Below are 25,277 nucleotides of genomic sequence, written 5' to 3' on the forward strand. Positions count from 1 at the left end.
GACCACATGAGGGATCTGGTTGGGCACCAAGGACGACTGACGTCTGGAGGACCCAGGATAACTAACCAGTATGTTGCTCTAGCCGATCACCTAACCGCCGCAACCTGGAAAACTAAAAGGTGCGACCTTCCTTGGAGGTGAGGCCGCCGATGAAAAAAATTATCTGCCGTCGATCACTACAAAAATGATAGGAAACTACGTCGATATCCTCATGGATGGCCGACGAGCACAAGCTCTTGTGGATTTTGGAGCATCATATTCAGTCGTTTCGGAAAAGTATGGTCGCCAGTTGCAGAAAACTATTCGTCGACAGCAAAACATCTTTGCTGAAGGTGACTAATGGGAAATATGTAAAACCTACAGCAAGATGTACCATTCGTGTTGGTATAAGTCGCCATACACAGCCCTTAGGGTTCATCATCTTACAAAAGTGTAGTCATGACGTCATTCTCTGATGGGACGTTTTGAAAGCTTCTCAGGCAATTATAGATTGTGGTCACTCAAAAATTATGCTACACGAGATGAGATACTCTGGATAGGAAAATGAGCATCCGAGTGTGTGGAGACTATGTGTGCTGGATGAAGTGATCATTCATGCAATCAGCACTAGAAAGGTAACTGTCACGTATCATGCCATGCATCAACCCATGGATTTTGTAGTGGAATGTAAGAGAAGCATACCACTGAAAAATAACTTGGTCATCCCAGCCTCTGTCGTCTCGTTTAAGAACGGATTCGGTGAGTTGTAGATAGATAACTGTCGCCAAGAACCGCAGATCCCTCCAAGCCGCATGTGTGTAGCAAACACTGAGCCGTTAACTGATGAATAGCTGAGCGTCATAGAAACCTCCCATGCAGAGTCTGTGAGCGAAATTAGCGCTACCACTACAAGATCTTCTAGCTTGACTATCACCAGATCTCACTAAGGAACAACAGTAGAAGCTACTTGCCATTCTTCAAGAATTCTGTCAATGCTTCAGTCCACAGGTGACGAGGAAATTAGACAAATCGATGGTGAAGCACCGGATTAGCACTGGAGACCATCAACCAATAAGCCAGAGAGCATACCAACCCTGATACAAAAGGTACAATAAATAAAATCTACTTTAAAAATTTAAAATAATATTTCATAAAACACTTATATTACCAATATACTATAATTAGCAATGGAACGTCAAATAATTAGCGACCAGAGAAAATGATGAGGAATGACATCATGCAGCCTTCGCAGAGCCCATGGTGGTCACCAGAGGTCCTCGTCAGGAAGAAGGATGATAGATGGGGCTTTTGTGTTGATTACAGAAAGCTTAATAAGATAACTGAAAAGGACGTTTACCATCTTCCACGAATTGAAGATACACTAGATTGTCTGAAGGGGGCTAAGTTTTTCTCAACCATGGACATGTACTCGGGATACTGGAAAATCGAAGTAGATGAGGCTTATCGTGAGAAAACTGCATTCATCATCCCTGACGGCCTGCATGAGTTTAATGCCGTTCGGTTCGTGTAATGCACCAGCAACTTTTGAACGGATGTTGGATAATCTTCTGAGGCACCTGAAGTGGACGATGTGTCTTTGTTATTTAGATGACATTGTAGTGTTCTCAGAGACATTTGGTGAACATATAAAAAGACTGAGGACTGTTCTTATGTGTCTCCAACAAGGCGGACTGAAACTTAATCCAAGAAAGTGTCTTTGGAGCAAAAGAAATCAAAATACTTGGACACCTTGTGTCAAACGAAGGTGTGCGGCCAGGTCCAGAAAAGGTGAGAGCTATAACGGAATTTCGTATTCATAAAAGTATTAGAGATGTGAGAAGCTTCCTTGGATTATATTCTTATTATCGTCGTTTTATCAGACTTCTGTGGCAAAGCAAGGCCACTTCAAGAGTTGTTAAAAGCTGATGCTAAATTTATCTGGGGTGGTGATCAACAAGATTCTTTCGTGTGCTCCGAAAAGCTCTGACGACTGACCCTGTACTTGGTCTGTATGATGAGAGAGCACCTACAGAACTGCACACAGATGGCAGTGGGTATGGGATCGGTGCTGTTCTGGTGTTAATTTCGGACGGAAAAGAGAAGGTTATAACCTGTGCTTCTAGGACATTTACAAAAGCCGAGAGAACCTACTCAACTACAGAAATAGAATGTCTTGCTGTGATCTGGGCCATGTGCAAATTTCGACAGTATCTTTATGGAAGACCATTCACAGTCGTTACAGACCATCATTCAGTTTGTTGGCTGACAGGTCTTAAGGATCCAACAGGACGACTCGCCAGATGGGCACTACGTCTTCAAGAGTATGACATTACCACAGTGTACAAAAGTGGAAGAAAACACCAAGATGCCGACTGTCTCTCAAGAAACCCTGTGCAAGACCATCAAGACTTAAGATAGTGACTGCCTCGCAGCACTCCAGGATCACTCTGCTGAGCAGAAGAAGGATGCCATCTCATATTATGCTTGCCTTATATCGGCCAGAGGATATGAAAGGACAATTTAAGGAAGTTAATGGATGACTTTGCAAGAAAAACTTTGATCTGTTTGGAAAGAGAGTCGCCAGTGATTCCTAAACACATGCGCTTAGATGTTCTGCAGAAATTCCATGACACAACTGAGGCCGGACATTTAGGATTTATTAAGACATACGACAGAATCCGCAAGAGATTTTTCTGGCCAGGTTTATTTAGGACTGTCCGTCACTATGTGTCGCACGGTCAAGAGTGCCAGAGGAGAAAGGCAGTTCGTCAGAAACCACCTGACCGACTCATACCAATTCCACCAGCCTAAACGCCTTTCCAGAGTGTTGGGATTTACCTCCTTGGACGATTTACAACGTCTGCTAGTGGCAATAGATGGATTATTGTTTGCAGTAATTATCTGACACGCTATGCCATTACAAAAGCATCCGAGGTAGCCAAATTCCTCGTGGAAGACATTGTATTAAAACACGGTGCAACAAGGTCGTTAATTACGGATCGAGGGAAAGTCTTTCAGTGGAATCTTGTGACAGAGATAAACCATTGGTGCAACATTACTCATCACATGACGACTGCCTACCGTCCGCAAACTAACGGGCTTACTGAACGCCTTAATAAGACCTTAGCTGACATACTATCAACGTTCGTCAGTGTTGAGCAGAGAAACTGGGGTGAGGTGCTACCTTTCGTGACGTTTGCCTACAACACCGCCAAACAAGACACCACAGGATTTACGCCATTTTTCCTGGTGCATGGACGTGATGCGACTACGACGATGCACATTGTGTTTCCGGTTCATCCTGATCACATGGACGACGACTACATCGGCCATGTGTTAACCAGAGTTGAGGAAGCTCGGCAGTTAACTCGACTCCACACGCCTCAGGCTAAAGAAGACCATCGCCGAAAGTATGACGGGGGCCACCGTCCTGTTGTCTACCAACCCGGTAACCTCGTCTGGATCTTCACTCCTGTTCGGAAGGCTGGTCTCTCTGAGAAACTCCTCAGGCGCTACCTTATAAGGTTATAAGACAGTTGTCTGATGTTGCTTATGAAGTTGAAGATTTCGACCCCGACACAAGACGACGAAAGATCAGAGATACGGTTCACATCCTTCGAATGAAGCCCTATAAGGATCCTGCAACCCAGTGTAAATTTGAAGCTCCAGCGACAGCCAACAAGTGGAAAGGTGACGAAGAGCGTAGCGGCAAAAGAAGTTCTTAGAAGATCACGGCCAGGGCGAGAATCAGTCATCAGGAGTCGGAGTATGCAGGACCGATGTCTCGTTACCGAACTAGGAAGACGTAAAACCGAGACGCCGTTCTCTTAAGGAAGGAGCAATGTTGCAGAAGAAACTGAGTAGCACAGTCACTGTAGTGTAGTGGTTATGATACTAGACTGTTGCATGGAGGGTCGTGAGTTCACAACTCACCTGGACTGTACGAATTTAAATTCTAATTTCGGTTCTAGTACATTCGACACGTATCCACAAATGTCAAGAATCATTATACAGGAATTGTCTGTAGCTGTATATATACTGTATGTGTTCTGGCCGGAGTCAGTTCGCTCTGAGCACTTGTATGTGTAAGTGCTGAATAAACCTTCATTAAGTGAAGTTAGTGTTCGTCATTCATCTAATTACACTTTCTTCTACGTGACAATATATATATATTGTCCCCTCGACGATCACCAGTGGTGTACGGCCAGTGTAGGAGATCGCTTCCCACACCATGATGCCGGGTGTTGGCCCTGTGTGCCTCGGTCGTATGCAGTCCTCATTGTGGCGCTCACCTGCACGGCGCCAAACACGCATACGACCATCATTGGCACCAATGCAGAAGCGACTCTCATCGCTGAAGACGACACGTCTCCATTCGTCCCTCCATTCACGCCTGTCGCGACACCACTGGAGGCGGGCTGCACGATGTTGGGGCGTGAGCGGAAGACGGCCTAACGGTGTGCGGGACCGTAGCCCAGCTTCATGGAGACGGTTGCGAATGGTCCTCGCCGATACCCCAGGAGCAACAGTGTCCCTAATTTGCTGGGAAGTGGCGGTGCGGTCCCCTACGGCACTGCGTAGGATCCTACGGTCTTGGCGTGCATCCGTGCGTCGCTGCGGTCCGGTCCCAGGTCGACGGGCACGTGCACCTTCCGCCGACCACTGGCGACAACATCGATGTACTGTGGAGACCTCACGCCCCACGTGTTGAGCAATTCGGCGGTACGTCCACCCGGCCTCCCGCATGCCCACCACACGCCCTCGCTCAAAGTCCGTCAACTGCACATACGGTTCACGTCCACGCTGTCGCGGCATGCTACCAGTGTTAAAGACTGCGATGGAGCTCCGTATGCCACGGCAAACTGGCTGACACTGACGGCGGCGGTGCACAAATGCTGCGCAGCTAGCGCCATTCGACGGCCAACACCGCGGTTCCTGGTGTGTCCGCTGTGCCGTGCGTGTGATCATTGCTTGTACAGCCCTCTCGCAGTGTCCGGAGCAAGTATGGTGGGTCTGACACACCGGTGTCAATGTGTTCTTTTTTCCATTTCCAGGAGTATATATATATATATATATATATATATATATATATATATATATATATATATATATATATATATATACGAGGGCAGGGTTTCCCAAACTATGTTCTACAGACCACTGGTGTTCTGCAGGAAATGAATAAGTGCTCCGCAAATATCTGCTAATAAAATGGCGGGTTTCTGCGACATTTTGACGATACTGATACCTTTTAAATATTTTATTGTGATATCTGTATTATTAGTTACGATTTAATACTGAAGCAATCACTGTAAAAAACAGGTTTTTCCTGTGTGTGTGTGTGTGTGTGTGTGCGTGTGTGTGTGTGTGTGTGTGTGTGTGTGTGTGTGTGTGACCACAGAGAAAAAGATGCATCTGTTAAGATGACAGGAAACCAGAAATAATTATAATTTAAGAATAGTGGGATGTCATAATGAAAATAAAAAATTTTACAGGAATGAAAGGAACAGCAAAAAGTTGGAAGAGAATAATGGCACCTGGGAGGACATGCTGAAAAGTAATTCCTCCTTATTTTTTATTCGGTATCGGTTAAGGTGCGACATTCCATGCATATTATTCGGTCGACTTTACCACTTCGTTGGTGGAAGTTGTAACCATCTGGCGCTAGAGGGCTTCGAATTGTGGCGTGTAGCGTGGCGGTGTTTGGGGAACAGCGTGCTTTAATCGAGATTCTAGCCGCAGAAGGGTTTGTCCGCACACGGAGCACACTCTCCTTCGATAGGACAATGCAAGTCACACACGAGTTCTGCGGCACCTGCAGCAATCCGACGCATTGGGTTCGCTGTGATTCATCATCCTCCACACAGTCTCGATTTGGCCCTATCCGATTTTCATCTTTTTCCAAAACTTAAATAACGCCTTTGAGGACTTCACTTTGATAGTGATGAAGTGGTGGAAGTAGAGGTGAGGATGTGGTTCTGTCAACAAAGTCAAACAGTCTAACACTGTACAGAGTCGGCATCAACAAGTTGGTCTCTCGTTTGGAGAAATTCGATTCTACTGATACTATGCAAAGTAACTTGCCACTCTTCCCGCAGCAGTGAAGAGCGAACCATTCGTAATGATTGGAAAAAAGGACAGGTCATTCACATTTTCAAGAAGGGTAGTCGAATCTAGATCTCTGACGTCGGCCTGTTGAAGAATTTTGGAACTTGTTCGATGCTCACATTTTATGTCATTTCTGCAGAGCGAAAATCTAGTTTATAATAACCAACATCGGTTTCGAAAACAACGATAGTGTGAAACCAGCTCGCTCTGTTCGTCCACGATACATAGAAAGCAGTTGATACAGAGTCTATGTAGATGATGTGTTCCTTCACTTGTTAAAGGTATTTTGTACAGTTGCACACTGCCAACTAATGAACTAAATACGAGCGTATGGAACATCAGAGTAACTGTGTGACTGCACTGAAGAGTTTCTAGCAAACAGAACACAGCATGTCATTCTGATCGAGAGAAATCTTTAGATGTAAAAGTAACTTCGAATGTGTCTCAAGAGAGTGTTATAGGACATTTACTTTTCACAAGATGCACACAACGGTAAAAAAGGTAGCTACATAACTTCGAGGAGTTGTAGATAGTAACTTGAGAAAGAAACTGATAACAGGAACCCGTGATTGCAAACGTCATCCAACGACGCTACAAGAGTGTCGAAGTTATAGACGCTGGCGCCTAACGCTAGGCCACCCCTTTGGCAGCAAACGTGACTTTGTCTGCTGACGGCAGTAGGCGCGACGCCTTGTAAGGTTGTTTACTGTTCAGTGTTTACGGCTTGTTTACGACTGAATGTCCCGATAGGCAGTGGAGAAGCTGCTGCGTAGGCAGGAATTGTCTCCTGTGACTGCGATGTTCTCCTGCCTCAGTCGACGACGGTTTCAGACAAAGGTTTCATATCCGCACTTTATTTGTCTCCTGGAAACTAGTGAAATGTCCAGTGTTTTTCCGCACAGAGGAGAAAAATAGACTGTAGGTGGAAACATGTGTCCAAAACCGTCGTCATCCACTGAGACGACGGAATATCACGTTTGTAGGGGACAAGTCTGCTGCAGAGGTGGCCTAATGCCAGGAGCTAGCGCCTACAACTCTGATGCTCTGTAGCGCTGTTGGAAAGCGTTCCCAGACATGAGTTACTGTCCTCGATTTGTTCTTCACAATAGCCTCTACATCCGACCGAAAATTGTCGGTATCATTTTGTTGTACTCTGTACATAAATGATATACCAAAAAACGTCGCAAGTTCTGTGCTGGCGTAAGCTGTCCCCAGCACACCAGTCGCCATAGACCTAGCGCGTAGATCGATAGTAGGCCCTGGATCAAGCTCGCCTATCATGGGAGAGGCCAGAGACATGCAACATGCCGGCAACACCATCTCGAAAGCAAGTATTTAGGCTGCCCACACGGACCGGAAGGCTGTACTGACTCAAACTTGCAGTTGGGTGTCTGCCAGTTATTTGCAGAGCGCATCACAAGTTACGACGGTACATAGCAATCAGATTGGTGACTATAGCAAGACTACCGATATTGTCTGCAGGAGGACTGTTAACGATGAGCTTGTACCGCAACACATGGACTCTAATCAAGTATCCAGTAAAAGTAAATAAAGAACCGTGTTAATCCACGTGTGCATTTGTGTTGTAGAAACAGGATACCGGCCACGCCATAACATCCTCTGCCTTACTTCCCTACGGTACAAGAATCTACAAGTTCCATGAGGCTTTTTGCGGATGGTGCTGTACAGGGAAGTCGCAGCACGAGAAATTTCTATTGAAATGCAACAAGAACTGCAGACGATTTGTGCTGTGACTGACAATTGACCCCCGAAATAAACAATTGTAACGTATATACAGAGTGTTCCATTGATCGTGACCGGGCCAAATATCTCACGAAATAAGCATCAAACGAAAAAACTACAAAGAACGAAACTCGTCTAGCTTGAAGGATGAAACCAGATGGCCCTATGGTTGGCCCTCTAGATGGCGCTGCCATAGGTCAAACGGATATCAACTGCGTTTTTTTAAACAGGAACCACCATTTTTTATTACATATTCGCATAGTACGTCAAAAATATGAATGTTTTAGTTGGACCACTTTTTCCTCTATGTGACAGATGGCGCTGTAATAGTCACAAACGTATAAGTACGTGGTATCACAAACATTACGCCATTGCGGACGGTATTTGCGTCGTGATACCTTACCCGTGTTAAAATGGACCGTTTACCAATTTCGGAAAAGGTCGATATCGTGTTTATGTATGGCTATTGTGATCAAAATGCCCAACGGGAGTGTGCTATGTATGCTGCTCAGTATCCTGGACATCATCCAAGTGTCCAGACCGTTCGCCGGATAGTTACGTTGTTTAAGGAAGCAGGAAGCCTTCAGCCACATGTGAAACGTCAACCACGACCTGCAACATGTAGGTGTTTTAGCTGCTGTCGTGGCTAATCCGCACATCAGTAGCAGACAAATTGCGCGAGAATCGGGAATCTCAAAAACGTCGGTGTTGAGAATGCTACATGAACATCGATTGCACCCGTACCATATTTCTATGCACCAGGAATTACATGACGACGACTTTGAACGCCGTGTACAGTTCTGCCACTGGGCACAAGAGAAAATACGGCACGATGACAGATTATTTGCACGCGTTCTATTTAGTGACGAAGCGTCATTCACCAACTGCGGTAACGTAAGCCGGCATAATATACACTATTGGGCAACGGAAAATCCACGATGGCTGCGACAAGTGGAACATCAGCGACCTTGACAGGTTAATGTATGGTGCGGCATTATGGGAGGAAGGATAATTGGCCCCCATTTCATCCATGGCAATCTAAATGGTGCAATGTATGCTGATTTCCTACGTAATGTTCTACCGTTGTTACTTCAAGATATTTCACTGCATGACAGAATGGCGATGTACTTCCAACATGATGGATGTCCGGCACATAGCTCGCGTGCGGTTGAAGCGGTATTGAATAGCATATTTCATGACAGGTGGATTGGTCGTCGAAGCACCATACCATGGCCCGCACGTTCACCGGATCTGACATCCCCGGATTTCTTTCTGTGGCGAAAATTGAAGGATATTTAGTGTCGTGATCCACCGACAACACCTGACAACATGCGTCAGTGCATTTTCAGTGCATGTGCGAACATTACGGAAGGCGATCTACTCACTGTTGAGAGGAATGTCGTTACACATATTGCCAAATGCATTGAGGTTGACGACATCATAGTGAGCAATTATTGCATTATATGTGGTATTTACAGGTAATCACGCTGTAGCAGCGAGCGTTCTCAGAAATGATAAGTTCACAAAGGTAAGTGTATCACATTGGAACAACCGAAATAAAATTATCAAACGTACCTATGTTGTGTATTTTAATTTAGAAAACCTACCTGTTACCAACTGTTCGTCTAAAATTGTGAGCCATATGTTTGTGACTATGGCAGCGCCATCTATCACAAAGCGAAAAAGTGGTCCAACTAAAACAGTCATATTTCTTTACGTACTACACGAATACGTAATAAAAAATGGGGGTTCCTATTAAAAAAACGCAGTTGATATGCGTTTGACCTATGGCAGCGCCATCTAGCGGGCCAACCATAGTGCCATCTGGGTTCCCCCTTCTAGCTAGACAAGTTTCGTTCTTTGTAGTTTTTTCGTTTGACGCATATTTCGTGAGATATTTGGCGCTGTCACGATCAATGGACCACCCTGTAGACAGAAATTCACTTTAGTGCCTGATTTCAAAACTGTAGAACATTCACTGGAAACTGTTACTTCCATAAAATATCTGCCAACATCTATTCAGATCGGTCTGAAGCGGGACGATCATATATGATTGAGAGTGAGGCAGATGCCAGACTGAGATTTATTGGAAGAATCCTCAGGAAATGTAGTATATCCACAAAGGTAGTGGCTTACAAAACACTTGTTCGAGCAATATTTGTATACTACTCTTCAGTATGGTAGGATATCTACCAACATGGATACGGACCGCTTTGACATGGGACGACCATATACAGTCATTCGTTAATAAGGAGAATGCCAGACTGAGAAGAAGATAGAGGAAACAGGGAGGATTCTCATTAAGTTGATATGGAATCAAGAAAGAATCCCAGAAGAATCGACCTTAGGTTTAATTCAGCGCCGGCCGCTGTGGACGAGCGGTTCTAGGCGCTGTAGTCTGGAACCGCGCTGCTGCTGCAGTCGCAGGTTTGACTCCTGCTTAGGGCATGGATGTGTGCGATGTCCTTAGGTTAATTAGGTTTGAGTAGTTCTAAGTCTAGGGGGGACTGATGACCTCAGATGTTAAGTCCCATAGTGCTCAGATCCATTTGAACCATTTTGCAATTCAGCCAATACATAAGAAAGGAGACAAGACCTGCTGTTCAAATTACCGAGAAATTACCCTGATGAATGTAACCTACATGAACGTCTCTAGTATTAACTACAACAGGTTAGCACCATATACAGAAGAGATTCCTGGGGGATTATCAGTGTGGATTTCGGCCTAATACGCCAACAAGAGAGATTTGTGTTGAGGCAAATACATGTAAAGGCATTTGAGTATAACATTGAGCATCATAACCTCTACGTAGACTTCAAGCAGGCCTTCAATAGTCACGATTACAAATGCTAAATGATATGCTGCTGCTTGGTGTACCACCGAAGTATGTCTCACTTATTCAAGCAACATTGACTGGTTCCAAGGCTGCAGACCGCGTGCATAGAGAACTGAGCAATTGGTTTAGCATTAGTAAAGGAGTCAGACAAGGGGACGCACTGTCTACAATGATTTTCAATCTGACTCTTGAAGCAGACATATGGAACCTTCAGATATCTGCTTACATAGGCACAAAGTCGACTCAGGTATGCGCACATGCTGATGATGAAGCAGTTATTACTAGAAGAAGGGTATCAGTAGAAAGGACAATATGCGAGCTGAAAGAAGCCACAGAACCTAGAGGCCTTTCTATAAATGAAACAAATAGTAAGTACATGAATTTCGCCAGGAAGGAGATTAATAACTTGGATAGACTATCAGCAGACGGTTCCAATTTTGAACATGTGCAAAACTTTGACTATCTGGGGTCTAATATTAACAGCACAAATTCCCTGTCAACTGAAATATAACTGCGAATCCTAAGTGGTAATGGATGCTTCCACATCGTTGGCGTCTAGGTTATTACACTGTTCGCCATTAGAATTGCCACACAAAGAAGAAATGCAGATAATAAACGGGTATTCATTGGGCAAATATATTATACTAGAACTAACATGTGATTACATTTTCACGCAATTTGGGTGCATAGATCCTGAGAAATCAGTACCCAGAACAACCACCTCTGGCCGTAATAACGGCCTTGATACACCTGGGCATTGAGTCAAACAGAGATTGGATGCCGTGTATAGGTACAGCTGCCCATGCAGCTTCAACACGATACCACAGTTCATCAAGAGTAGTGTCTGGCGAATTGTGACGAGCCAGTTGCTAGGCCACCATTGACCAGACGTTTTCAATTGGTGAGAGATCTGGAGAATGTGCTGGCCAGGGCAGCAGTCGAACATTTTCTGTATCCAGAAAGGCCAGTACAGGACCTGCAACATGCGGTTGTGCATTATCCTGCTTAAATGTATGGTTTCGCAGGGATCGAATGAAGGATAGAGCCACGGGTCGTAAAACATCTGCAATGTAACGTCCACTGTTCAAACTGCCGTCAGTGCGAACAAGAGGTGACCGAGACGTGTAAACAATGGCACCCCATACCATCACGCTGGGTGATACGCCAGTATGGCGATGACGAATACACGCTTCCAATGTGCGTTCACCGCGATGTCGCCAAACGTGGATGCGACCATCATGATGCTGTATACAGAACCTGGATTCATCCGAAAAAAATGATGTTTTGCCATTCGTGCACCCAGGTTCGTCGTTGAGTACACCATCGCTGGCGCTCCTGTCTGGGATGCAGCGTCAAGGGTTACCGCAGCCACGGTCTCCGAGCTGATAGTCCATGCTGCTGCAAACATCGTCGAACTGTTCGTGCAGATGGTTGTCTTGCAAACGTCCCCATCTGTTGACTCAGGGATCGAGACGTGGCTCCACGATCCGTTACAGCCATGCGGATAAATGCCCGTCATCTCGACTGCTAGTGATACGAGGCCGTTGGGATCCAGCACGGCGTTCCGTATTACCCTCCTGAACCCACCGATTCCATATTCTGCTGACAGTCATTGGCTCTCGACCAACGCAAGCAGCAAATGTCGCGATACGATAAACCGCAATCGCGATAGGGTACAATCCGACCTTTATCAAAGTCTGAAACGTGATGGTACGCATTTCTCCTCCTTACACGAGGCATCACAACAACGTTTCACCAGGCAACGCCGGTCAACTGCTGTTTGTGTATGAGAAATCGGTTGGAAGCTTTCCTCACGTCAGCACGTTCTGGGTGTCGCCACCGGCGCCAACCTTGTGTGAATGCTCTGAAAATCTAATCATTTGCATATCACAGCATCTTCTTCCTGTCGGTTAAATTTCTCGTCTGTAGCACCTCATCTTCGTGGTGTAGCAGTTTTAATGGCCAGTAGTGTATATTGACAGCTGTAGATACCACTATATAAGGTCATGATCAGGCCAGTTGTAACCCACGGGTGCAAAACATGGTCGCTAACGAGTGTTGATGAGCAGCAACTCAAAGATCTGTGCGGCAGTTCAGGATAATAATGGTTTCTGAAGATCTAGGACGAAAACTGAGCTGGACAGCCTGATATTATAAAAAGTAGAAGAATAGCCTGGGTTGAATACATTCTCAGGATGGATACTGGAAGAACAACTAAAAAGAATTTTGAATGGAGGCCAATCGGATGAAGGCAGAGAAGAAGGCCACGAAAATGATGGCCAGATGATGTGGAAGAAGATATAAAATTTCTCAGAGTGCGAGGATGGCGGAGAGCCGCGCTGGAGAGGGCAAAATGGAGGAAACTTGTTGATGATACTAAAATCCAAACAGGGCTGTAATTCCGTGAGAAGAAGAAGGCAGACGCCAGACTGAGCAGAAAGAGGAGATAGGGAGGATACAAAGAAGAACAGCACATTTCGTTACAGGTTTACTTAATGAGCGCGAAAGCTTCACGGAGGTGCTCAGCCAACTCCTTCGGCAGACGCTGTTAGGGAAGCATTCCGCATCACGATGTGGCCCACCGTTATAGAGTTCCGAGAGTGTACGTCCCAAGAACGAGGAGACTCAACCAGTATATTGCCTCGTCCTACGCATATCTCGCTGAAAGACCAAGAAGGTAAAGTTAGAGAGATTCGAGTCCACGCGCAAGCTCACCAGGAATCGTTCTTCCCGCGAACCATACGCGACTGGAACAGCAAAGGGGAAAGTGTACACGAAGTACCCTTCTCCAGGGTGACTGTGTTGAGAGATAAATAGGTGGACATGTAGAATGTTAATAAAGTTTCTTCTCTCTAAAAAGCTTTAAAGAGTTTTCACATTAAAAAATTGAACGTGTTACTTTTATCACGCCCTCGTATCAAAGAAAAATTGGTGAGGAAGGAGGACTAGTTTATAACGCACCAACACCAACAAAGTCAGAGCTGGAGCAGAACCTCTGGTCACGGAAGGATTGGGAGGGACTTGGGTCACTTCTATGTCAAAGCAACCATCCTGACATTTGCCTCAAACAAGTTGCAGGAACCAGAGAAAAAATTATTCCCCGTGGCTAGTTACACACCCGAACTTCTGTCCTCCTGAGTGTGAATCCAGTGCACTCAGAACACTACTGACTAAGTCAGTGGGAGCCGAACGTATCAAACAAACAGTGATAAGGATATGTTGAGATATGCTGGACTAAACAAAACTGTCTGGAAACCTTACAGACGGCATGCGAAATGGTAAGATGTAAATTTCGCAAGATTAACAAATTTTAAAAAATTGAGTGTGGAAAAAGAAACAGAATCTTATAATTGGTACAAACATATTTCAGCAGTTAGGTTGGCACGTAACTTAATATCGGGAAACAGAGAGAAAATTTTGCTAGTAAACAAATATTTTTGCACTTTTATATGTTTGTATTTGTATCTGAAGAGATGAATCAGAAACAGAATGTTAGTAACGAAACTGATGGCACAGCTGAAGTAAGGCCATTTCAGCTGTGGCATTATTATTTTAATTTTCTGGCACATGACTTACTGTCATTCACCTTCCTTCTTCACAATATTCGATGATCTCAGCAGTTTGGTCCCTTAGGAATTCACACACATTTGAACATTTCTTCACAGTACAGTGTTGTCAAGTAAGAATTACAATCGCTTGATTTTGTACACTCTTTCAAATGTTCTTTGTTCACGATCGAACCACATATGTGAATAGAACACATTCCAGACACGGCAGCGTCGGCGGCCAAGGTCAAATAGTCCTGTCCACTAGTGAAGTAGAATATGGTTACTGCTTCTCTTCTTGGTCCGTAGGCTGCTATTGACACGAAATTGTATTGGACTATTTTAATATGGTTGATAATGCGTTTCATTGCAAAACACGACATGTCAGTTTTTCCAGTCTGTTTAACTGTTGTGCCCTTTCTAACTAGAAAATCCGCTTTTTCATTACCGTCTAAGCGATAGTGTATTGATTCCCGCTGGACTGCCATTGTGCTGTCCTTCTGTCCTCAGGATTAACTTACTGCTTAGATTGTTTTAACTTGAATGATTTTCGGATGTGTGAAAATAACTGCCAGTGTTGCAGCTCCGTTTGGTTCAGCTAACTGGTGTAGCCTGGATAACGCAAAATGGCTCTAAACGTTACTTGAATACGAGCACGTGAAAAACAAATTCACTGGCCAACCACAAATAAATTCCAGGATCTTTTTCCGGCCGCAGCGATGTCGGAGATTTGATGTTTTACCGGATTCCTGATATTCACGGTACACTCGTGAAATGGTCGTACGGGAAAGTTGCCACTTCATTGCTATCTCGGAGATGCTGTGTCCCATCAGTCGCGCGCCGACTATAATACCACGTTGGAACTCACTTAAATCTTGATAAGCTGCCATTTTAGCAGCAGTAACCGATCTGACAACTGCGCCAGACACTTGTTGTCTTATATAGGCATTGCCGATCGCACCGCCGTATTCTCTCTGTTTGCATATCTCTTTATTTCAATACGCATGCCTATACCAGTTTCTTTCGTTCTTCAGTTTATAAAAATACATCACATGAAAGACCTACTGAAACACCAGCGCCCCTGAGCATGTATTACACGGTACGGTTTACGTGCCAAATGTACAAACGAAACGTTGCCGCATGATCACTGAAGATTTCCTGGACCGTGCCGTCTTTAGTAACGAATCGACATTTCACCCAAGTGGAAATAAGAAAACACATAATGTGCTCCTCAGGGCGTCAGAAAATCACGACGAGATGGTACTGTTGCAAAGAGACTCGACTGAATTGACTGGCTTGTGTGCCATCCCCCGGGGCGAAGAGTATGGGGCTTTTTTTTCAGTGAAGCAGCTGTGAGTGGTGATTCTAAGCTTTGTGCGCTACAACTAACACTGTTTCCTCAGTCGGAAAGAGCTGGGCCACATAACTGTCTTTGGCAGCAAAATGGTGCGTCGCCTCACTGGCATAACTCAGTACGCGGCTGGTTAAACGACGGTGGGCCAGACCGCGGGATCGCCCACAAGGGGCCGGATGACAGTTTGTTTCGCAGGGCCTCCACATCCACACACGATCTGACGCCAAGTGATTTTTACCTCTGGGGGTTCATAAAAGATCATGTGTATGTGTCTCCGCTACCATAAGATCTAGCCGATTTCAGGAAAAGGACTGAACAAGTTTTTGCGACAATTGCTCCAGACACACTGATCAAAGTTTGAGAAGAACTCGCCTATCGTCTCTATGAGTGCCGTGTGGCGAATGGTGGTCACATTCAACACAAAACTGTTTCAGTTCCTCTTTCATTTGATGTAACATTTATAATTGTAATTTGACTGTAATAAGTGCTACCAAGCCTTAAAACCGCGATATTCATTTTGAAACACTGGTTATATAGAGGAACACGTACGCAGGTTCGTCTAGGCACATGGTTCAATAGTCAAGGGCATAACTAACATACAGAACGTCTTTCACTCGCCCAATAGCCGAAAACTTGAACGAAGTTCTGAATTAAATTCAGGAAAACACATACACTGGCAGATACAGTGAGTGGCGATTACGCGGAAAAGAGAAGTAGGTCTTTGGAAAAGAAAAACTGCCAAATAAGCTTTTTTCAAACAATATATACATTTTTAATGATTGACCGCCCTCGCTTTTTCTAATAGACTCTGTATGTACAGTAATCTCGAAGTAACTGCCGTAATTATCACTGAGTGTGATAAACTCTAGTTTTCGTTCTCCATTGACTGTATGGAAGAAGTCTGCATAGCTGTTAATGTACACTGATGCGCCAAAGAAACTGGTATAGGCATGCATATTCAAATACAGAGATATGTAAACAGGCAGAATACAGCGCAGCGGTCGGCAATGCCTCTATAGGACAACAAGTGTCTGGCACGTTGTTAGATCGGTTACTACTGCTACAGTGGTAGGTTATCAAGATTTAAGTGAATCTGAACATGGTGTTATAGTCAGCGCATGAACGATGGGAGACAGTATCTCCGAGATAGCAATGAAGTGACGATTTTCCTGCACGAGCATTTCAGGCGTATGCCGTGAATATCCGGAATCGGCTAAAACATCAAATCGACATCGCTGCGGCCAGGAAAAGATCCTGCAAGAACAGGAGTAACGACGGCTGAAGAGAGTCGTCCAATGTGACAGAAGTGCAAACGTTCCGCAAATTGGTGCAGATTTCAGTGCTGGCCCATCAACAAGTGCCAGCGTGCGAACAATTCAGCGTAACATCATCGATACGGGCTTTCGGAGCCGAAGGCCCACTCGTGTACCCTTGATGGCTGCACCACACGTAGCTTTAGGTCTCGCCAGGGCCAGTCAACACCGACATTGCACTGTTGATGGCTGGAAACATGTTGCCTGGTCGGACGATTATCGTTTCAAATTGTATCGAGCGGATGGACTGCATGTCAGCAGGGGACTGTTCAAGTTGGTGGAGGGTCTATAATGGTGTGGGGCGTGTGCAGTTGGAGTGATATGAGACCCCTGATACGACTAGATACGACTCTGACAGGCGACACGCACGTAAGCGTCCTGTCTGATCACCTGTATCCAGTCATGTCCATTGCGCATTGTGACGGACTTGGGCAATTCCAGCAGGACAATGCGTCATCCCACACGTGCAGAATTGCTACAGAGTGGCTCTGGAAACACTCTTCTGAGTTTAAACGCTTCCGCGAGCCAAGACACCAGCAAGACATGAACATTATTGAGCATATCTGGGATGGCTTGCAACGTGATGTTGAGAAGAGATCTCCACCCACTCGTACTCTTGCGGATTTCTGGACAGCCCTGCAGGATTCATGGTATCACTACTTCAGACATTAGCCGAGTCCATGCCAGGTCGTGTTGCGGCACTTCTGCGTGCTCCCGGGGGTCCTACCCAATACTAGCCATGCGTAGCAGTCTGTTTGGCTCTTCAGTCTATAACTTGACTTGTTATGCATTCCTGAGGGCTCGCTCCATGACAGCATTTATAGAACACGTCGTATGAGTAAACAACTGTACGAATCCTCCATTTCCCTGCTCTTTGCAAGCATGCTATCATATGAAAAGTATCGAGTCACCTTTTAGTGGTCGTTGATACAGAGCGTGTCCTCCCTTTCCCTTTATGAACTGTGCTGAATACACTTTCAGTGTGATATCTGTATGTCTGTGGAGGAATCGCAGCCCATTCTTCCTCAAGAGCCGAAGGCAGATAAGGTAGCGATGATCGACGCTAGGGTTTGGAGCGAGGTCGACGTTCTAACTCATCCCAAACTTGTTTCATTGGGTCCAGGTGGGTACTCTGTACAGGCCTCTCCACTACCCACAAACCATTGCCTCACAGACGATGCTTCTATGCCAGCATGCATTGTTATGCTAATGTAAACAATCATCACCGAAGAATTCAAATGGTTCAAATGGCTGTGAGCACTATGGGACTTAACATCTGAGTCCCGTAGAACTTAGGACTACTTAACTTACCTCAGGACACCATACACTTCCATGTCCGAGGCAGGATTCGAACCTGCCACAGTAGCAGTCGCGCGGTTGCAGACTGAAGCGCCTAGAACCTCTCGGCCACAGCGGCCGGCTCCTCCGAATTGTCCATCTACTGCAGGCAGTACACAGTGTTCATATCCCCCCGCATTTAGCATTTTGTTAAGTCCAATAGGGGGACCACACCTTAACCACGAAAACTCATAACGTTACACCGCCTTCTCCATACGTCGGCACTACACGTGATAGCATGTAAATGATGAAATCTCCTTTGGAGAAACAAAAGCTGAAAGCTAATGTTAAATGTATCGTAACATGAACTAGCCGTCTGAAGACGAACCTTCCCGTTCGAAACCGGTAAAGGCGCTAATTAAATAAATAAATATCATTGTAAAAAGTATCTGTTTGCTGTTGTCTTCTCGGTAAGAGTCAACCTTTATTTTGTACACAGTCACGTGTTCAGAAAGTCAGTTTCCTACAAATTAAACAGTCACAAATACTTTTAAAAAGCTTTATCTCGAAGTCATTACCTGTTTGTGGCTAACTTCCCCAGATCACCAGCGGCATGCCGTCTGTCACAGTAATAAGATCCTGCTACAGTAATAAGCTCCTATTACGGCGTTTCGTTTTTCTTTGCTCCTTATGCCTTTTGATGACAATGCTCAAAGGTATAAGGACGAAAGCCAGACAGAAAGATGTTCTCGGGAAGATCCTGCAGAAGCGGGAAGCCTGCTTCTGAGGAATTGATTAGTGTAACAGGAAAAGTTAGCCATCTGAAGATACTTTTTAAATGATATACTTATAGTGCGTATCCTATCAGGGGATTCTTGTAATGATTTTGTTCTGACCCTAGGGATGGCCCTCAGGCAACCGGTTATCGGTTACGTCTGTTCTTTTCGTCTTGAGGCTACCACTCACGGTTAAAACCAACCAAAATAATCGGTTTCTGAAACAATCGATTTTCGGTTATTTTGTTGATATTACTTCCAGTAATAAACGTAGTCTTCGAACAAAGACTCGAAAGTACCGCGTGATCAAAAAATCAGTATTAATTTGAAAACTTAATAAACCACGGAATAATGTAGATAGAGAGGTAAAAATTGACACACATGCTTGGAATGACATGGGGTTTTATTAGAACCCAAAAAAAGTTCACAAAATGTCCGACAGATGGCGCTGGACAACAAAACATCAGTGACTGCGCATGACAATCGTGTATAAAAGGAGCTGTAGTGAGAGAGAGAATCAGATGCGCTAGGAGTCGCAGCATGTTAACGTTACCTGAAGAGGCTCTTTTAGGGAAGCTGTGTTATGAGAATGGGGAATGTGCTAGTTCAGCATTATGATCCTATCGCCATAGGAAGGGGATTTGCACGGGTAAAGGTCCGTTGACAAATACAGCTGTGGCGAGAATTATTTCGAAGTTCGAAGCCACGGGTTGTTTACACGATGGACACCGTAGTGGCCGACCGAGCACAAGGCGTAATGCTGCTGAGACAGTTCAGGAAGAAATGGAGACTGTAGCGGGTTCGTCTATGCACGTGGAAGTCAGCGCTCGTGCAGTCGCACGTCGCACCGGCATTCCATACACTACTGTTTGGTTAGCACTTAGGCGTACCCTCCGATGCTATCCGTACAAAATCCATCGGCATCATGAACTGTTACCTGGCGATTTAGTGAAGCGGAGGGCATTTGCGGTGTGGGCGTTTCAACAGATGGCGGAAGATGACGATTGGTTGAGTAACGTGTTGTGGACCGACGAATCTCATTTCACGCTCCGAGGGTCTGTCAGCGCCCACAACTGCAGAATTTGGGCTACCGAAAATCCTAGAACTCCATTGCACGACGAGAAAGTCACGGTATGTGTTGGATTTACCACATCTACCGTTATCGGGCCTTTTTTCTTCGAGGAAATGCGTGATTCTGGTTTTGTTCCTGTAAAGAACATCATCTTTGCTTTGTCTTACTTTGTTATGCTAATTATTGCTATTGTGACCAGACGAAGCGCCATCTGTCGGACATATTTTGAACTTTTGTATTTTTTTGGTTCTAATAAAACCCCATGTCTTTCCAAGCATGTGTGTCAATTTGTATCTCTCTATCTACATTATTCCGTGATTTATTCAGTTTTCAAATTTATACTGACTTTTTGATCACCCTGTACTAATGAGGGCGAAGGATTAATCGATCGCGATCAATATGCGACTGAGGCAACGGGAGAAATCGGTCTCATTGCCGCCAGGAAAGATGGCGAAAGTGAAGGCGACAGCGAGGGCGAAACGTTAGAAGTTGATAACTTCTCTGCATCGTGACGCGTGGACAGTACCAATTTTTCACCCTGAATCAGCAGAAAAATTAAGGGTTCACATGTTATGTCAAGTTTATAGCACATCAATGTGGATGTACTCTCTTTCTATAACGTCAAAAGATTGTTCTGTCTCCTCTCGTTTTTTTCAATCTTTAAAGGAAACAGAGCGTTGTACTCTTCGTAAAATATTTCCAAACTCGGAATGGCACCTTTATGCAGTACAACTGATGTTCGAGGACAACAACGCGAAACTACAGTACTGACCGAGTGGAAGCAAGTCTTGGACAGTGCGTGTACTCACGTATTGTGTAACACGCCGCGCCAACATTATTGTCTCTGCAGTGCTGCACCGATTTTTATGACATGTGTTTGTTGCTAGTTTCTAACTGTAGGCCTTCTTATTAAAATTGTGCTGATCGCTTTTCCTAATTTCCATAATAATGTAAAATTTCTAACCACTGAAATCTTATGAAAAATATTACTTTTTTAAAGTTTATTTAACGATAAAAAATTGAGCACTGTTGCAATGGCAAATTCATATATCGGTTCTATTTACCCGGTTAATACAAAAAAAAGAAACTGCTTTGACCGAAACCAAACAAATACCGAAGAGTACCGGTTACTCAGGACTAAAACACCGGTATTGGTATTAAACGGTCGTTTTTCCCATCCCTATGTGACACCGAATCACAACCCTGCAAGTGTGCATCCCTCCAGCAACAGAGGGCAAACGGGGCTGCCTACACGCCCAGGCGAAGCGAGCCGGCCAGAAACTTCTATCGGCCGGCTGGAGACGTCGTAAGCAACCCAGAAGTACGAGGTACGCTCCGAAAGTACGTTTTGTCACTGTTTTACACACCGAAACTTTACTGCCAAATATAAATACACCGTGGCATCACGAAATATACACCTTGGACTATTTTTCTCCATAAACGCGACCGACTTTGAGACATTTGTCGTAGCATGCAATCAGTTTGCAGAAAATACTCTGGCAAAACTCGGTACCCTGCGATGCTAGGATTTATCGTAAAGCCTACTCCACCTCAGCATTGGTTTGGAAGTGTCCCGAGAGTGCGACTTTCACTGCACCGGTGAGAGTCTTCTCTGTACACGCAGTACCAGCTACCAACCAGTTGACTATGACCTCTTGACCATACACGGCCCATAGGCGTTCACGGATGACGGACACACTAATACCACGTGGCAATTCGCATCTGATTAACAGCACCCACTTTCAATGGCGACCACGTTGTCACAGCACGTCCGTCTGCCATCGTGACGTGTACTCGAAAAACCGTGGGAAAACTGGTCTGCTGCTGCTCTATCTTCTTCCACACTCTGCTCACGCCCGGTCCGTCTTTGAATCAGCAGCGGATTTCGATTCAGTACTGCGTTTGTTTTTATCACCTGGTTTACCACTATCTCTTTCAAAAACAGTGATGAAATTTGCTTCTGGAACGCCCCCCGTATCCTTCACGTCACGCATCACGTCGAACAAATAGCGCGGACTTTCTTACTACTGCGCGCTCGTGTAAAAGTCCCGCCTTCCGTAACTTAACCGGGAGAGAGTTTCTCGAGAGGGCTCAGCAGCGTGTCTTGGGGAGCGCGCTCCACAGTTCTACACTACTGGCCATTCAAATTGCTAAACCAAGAAGAAATGCAATGATAAACGAGCATTCATTGCACAAATATATTATACTAGAACTGACATGTGATTACATTTTCACGCAATTTGAGTGCATAGATCCTGAGAAATCAGTACCCAGAACAACCACCTCTGGCCGTAATAACGACCTTGATACGCCTGGGCATTGAGTCGAACAGAGATTGGATGGCGTGTATAGGTACAGCTGCCCATACAGCTTCAACACGATACCACAGTTCATCAAGAGTAGTGATTGGCGTATTGTGACGAACCAGTCGCTCGGCCACCATTGACCAGACGTTTTCAATTGGTGAGAGATCTGGAGAATGTGTTGGCCAGGGCAGCAGTTGAACATTTCTTGTATCCAGAAAGGCCCGTACAGGACCCGCAATGTGCGGTCATGCATTATCCAGCTGAAATGAAGGGTTTCGCAGGGATCGAATGAAGGGTAGAGCCACGGATCGTAACACATCTGAAATAAAACGTCCACTGTTCAAAGTGCCGTCAATGCGAACAAGAGGTGACCGAGACGTGTAACGAATGGCACCCCATACCATCACGCCGGGTGATACACCAGTCTGGCGATGACGAATACAAGCTTCCAATGTGGGTTCACTGCGATGTCGCCCAACACGGATGCGACCATCGTGATGCTGTAAACAGAACCTGGATTCATCCGAAAAAAATGACGTTTTGCCACTCGTGCACCCAGGTTCGTCGTTGAGTACACCATTGCAGGCGCTCCTGACTGTGATGCAGCATCAAGGGTAACCACAGCCACTGTCTCCGAGCTGATAGACCATGCTGCTGCAAACGTCGTCGGACTGTTCGTGCAGATGGTTGTTGTCTTGCAAATGTCGCCATCTGTTGACTCAGGGATCGAGACGTGGCTGCACGATCCGTTACAGCCATGCGGATGAGATGCCGGTCATCTCGACTGCTAGTGATACGAGGCCGTTGGGATCCAGCACGACGTTTCGTATTACCCTCCTGAACGCACCGATTCCATATTCTGCTAACAGTCATTGGATCTCGTCCAACGCGAGCAGCAATGTCGCGATACGACCTTTATCAAAGTCGGAAACGTGATGGTACGCATTTCTCCTCCTTACACGAGGCATCACAACAACGTTTCACCAGGCAACGCCAGTCAACTGCTGTTTGTGTATGAGAAATCGGTTGGAAACTTTCCTCGTATCAGCACGTTGTAGGTGTCGCCACCGGCGCCAACCATGTGTGAATGCTCTGAAAAGCTAATCATTTGCATATCACAGCATCTTCTTCCTGTAGGTTAAATTTCTCGTCTTCAGCATGGCATCTTCGTGGTGTAGCAATTTTTATGGCCAGTAGTGTATGTTCAGAGACAGGTGTAAATACTCATGACATTCCCGTGCAAATGGATTTACAAAGTTAAGCAATTTTTTTATCTGCTTCACGGTAAAGTGAACTAACATATCATGTGTTACAGTATCCACTCGGACTCCTCCAAGAGCAGACCGAAAAACCCACCGTTGTTCCGAGGAGCGTGTTTTGGCCGCAATGCAGCATGTCATATGAGGTGAGATGTACTGTGCGGCACATGAGCGTATTGGTACATCGATAGAGAATAGCACCAACAAAGGGTCGGCAGCGAGAACGAGAAGGTGATAGTCGTACCGCGCGATTGCTAATGTGTACTGTGGGTCGTGGCCAAAGGGAAAAGAATAGCAGTTTGAATGGTTACACTTTTTTTTTTATTTCGGTGTGTACCGTAGCCAAGAAAAAGTGCTACTCGGCGCACTCAACTTAAAAACTATGATGTCCACACCGTCAACACACTTGAACGCTGTAAGTACACGGTTTTGATTGTAGAGAGCGCGGACTGTTTACTGCATACCGCGGACTGTCACATTAAATTGAAATATGATAACGCATCATTTCTGGGTTGTGAACTGTGATTAAGAACTTTGATCTAGAACGTGTCGTGCGGCGATCCCTGCGCGATTAATGTGAGTGTGCGGTGACTACTCAGCACAGTGCGGATTGCTTGGTGCATACCGCGGACGTCTAGCTCAGTTACAGTTGTCTGTTAATGTTCTGTCTTGTTTCGGACAGTAGCACTGCGCAATGTGCCGAGCCGCGAACGAACGGAAAATCGTGAATATGAAACTGTTCGTAGTAAGGGCTAACAGACATTGTCACGTCGGGATACGTCACGCGTAAAGTGAATAAAGCGTGTCTTACTAGCATCGCAGCGTGTAGATGCGCTAAATGAGGTAATTCTACAAGCATAGAGCGTTCTTGGTGCATTCGCAACGCGTGGTTACGATCAAGACGAACAGCAAGACGACCGTAATTTTTGGAGGGCTCGCTCGAGGCTCATGGACCAGTGACGCGGGCTTTAGTGACTCGCCCACAGAACCAAATGGTTCAAATGGTTCTGAGCACTATGGGACTTAACATCTGATGTCATCAGTTCCCTAGAACTTAGAAGTACTTAAACCTATCTAACCTAAGGACACCACGCACATCCATGTCCGAGGCAGGATTTGAACCTGTGACCGTAGAAGCAGCGCGGTTCCGGACTGAAGCGCCTAGAACCGCTCGGCCACAGCGGCCGGCGCCCACAGAACCAGCTGAGCCGAGACTAACTTTGGAAAACATTGATAAAAAGTTGAACTCTGCGAACTATTTCACGAAATGTAAACGTAGGCTTCAGCGGCTGTTGTCAAAGTCACAGCAGTTAGCAATTCACCGTGAGGAGGGCGTTATGCAACAGTCGACGAAACGTCGGAATTTCATAGTTGACAATGGGGTCCCAACCCAGAAGAATTTTATTGACTGTTCCTCTAATTGTTTTCTTTTTTTCGGGAAGAATACGCCGAAGAAAACACAATGTCAGAATAGTAGCAGCTAGGAGAAACTGCAAGTATTTTTAAAAAAATGTTGAAATTTGCCAAATTCGTAGCTCGCCAGGTGACTGGAGAGATGTTCACCCGTGCCGTAGTGCACGCACGACACGGCAAGTAAGTATCCTTTGTAGACGACACATCGGTAAACGGGTGACACAGAACGGCCTGATTGCAATTTGTAATGCGAATTTCAGTTTCCGTTGATATTTTCCGTGACACACTTGTTAA

This window comes from Schistocerca piceifrons, chromosome 9 (assembly GCF_021461385.2).
Source record: "Schistocerca piceifrons isolate TAMUIC-IGC-003096 chromosome 9, iqSchPice1.1, whole genome shotgun sequence".
In the NCBI taxonomy this organism is placed as follows: Eukaryota; Metazoa; Arthropoda; class Insecta; order Orthoptera; family Acrididae; genus Schistocerca; species Schistocerca piceifrons.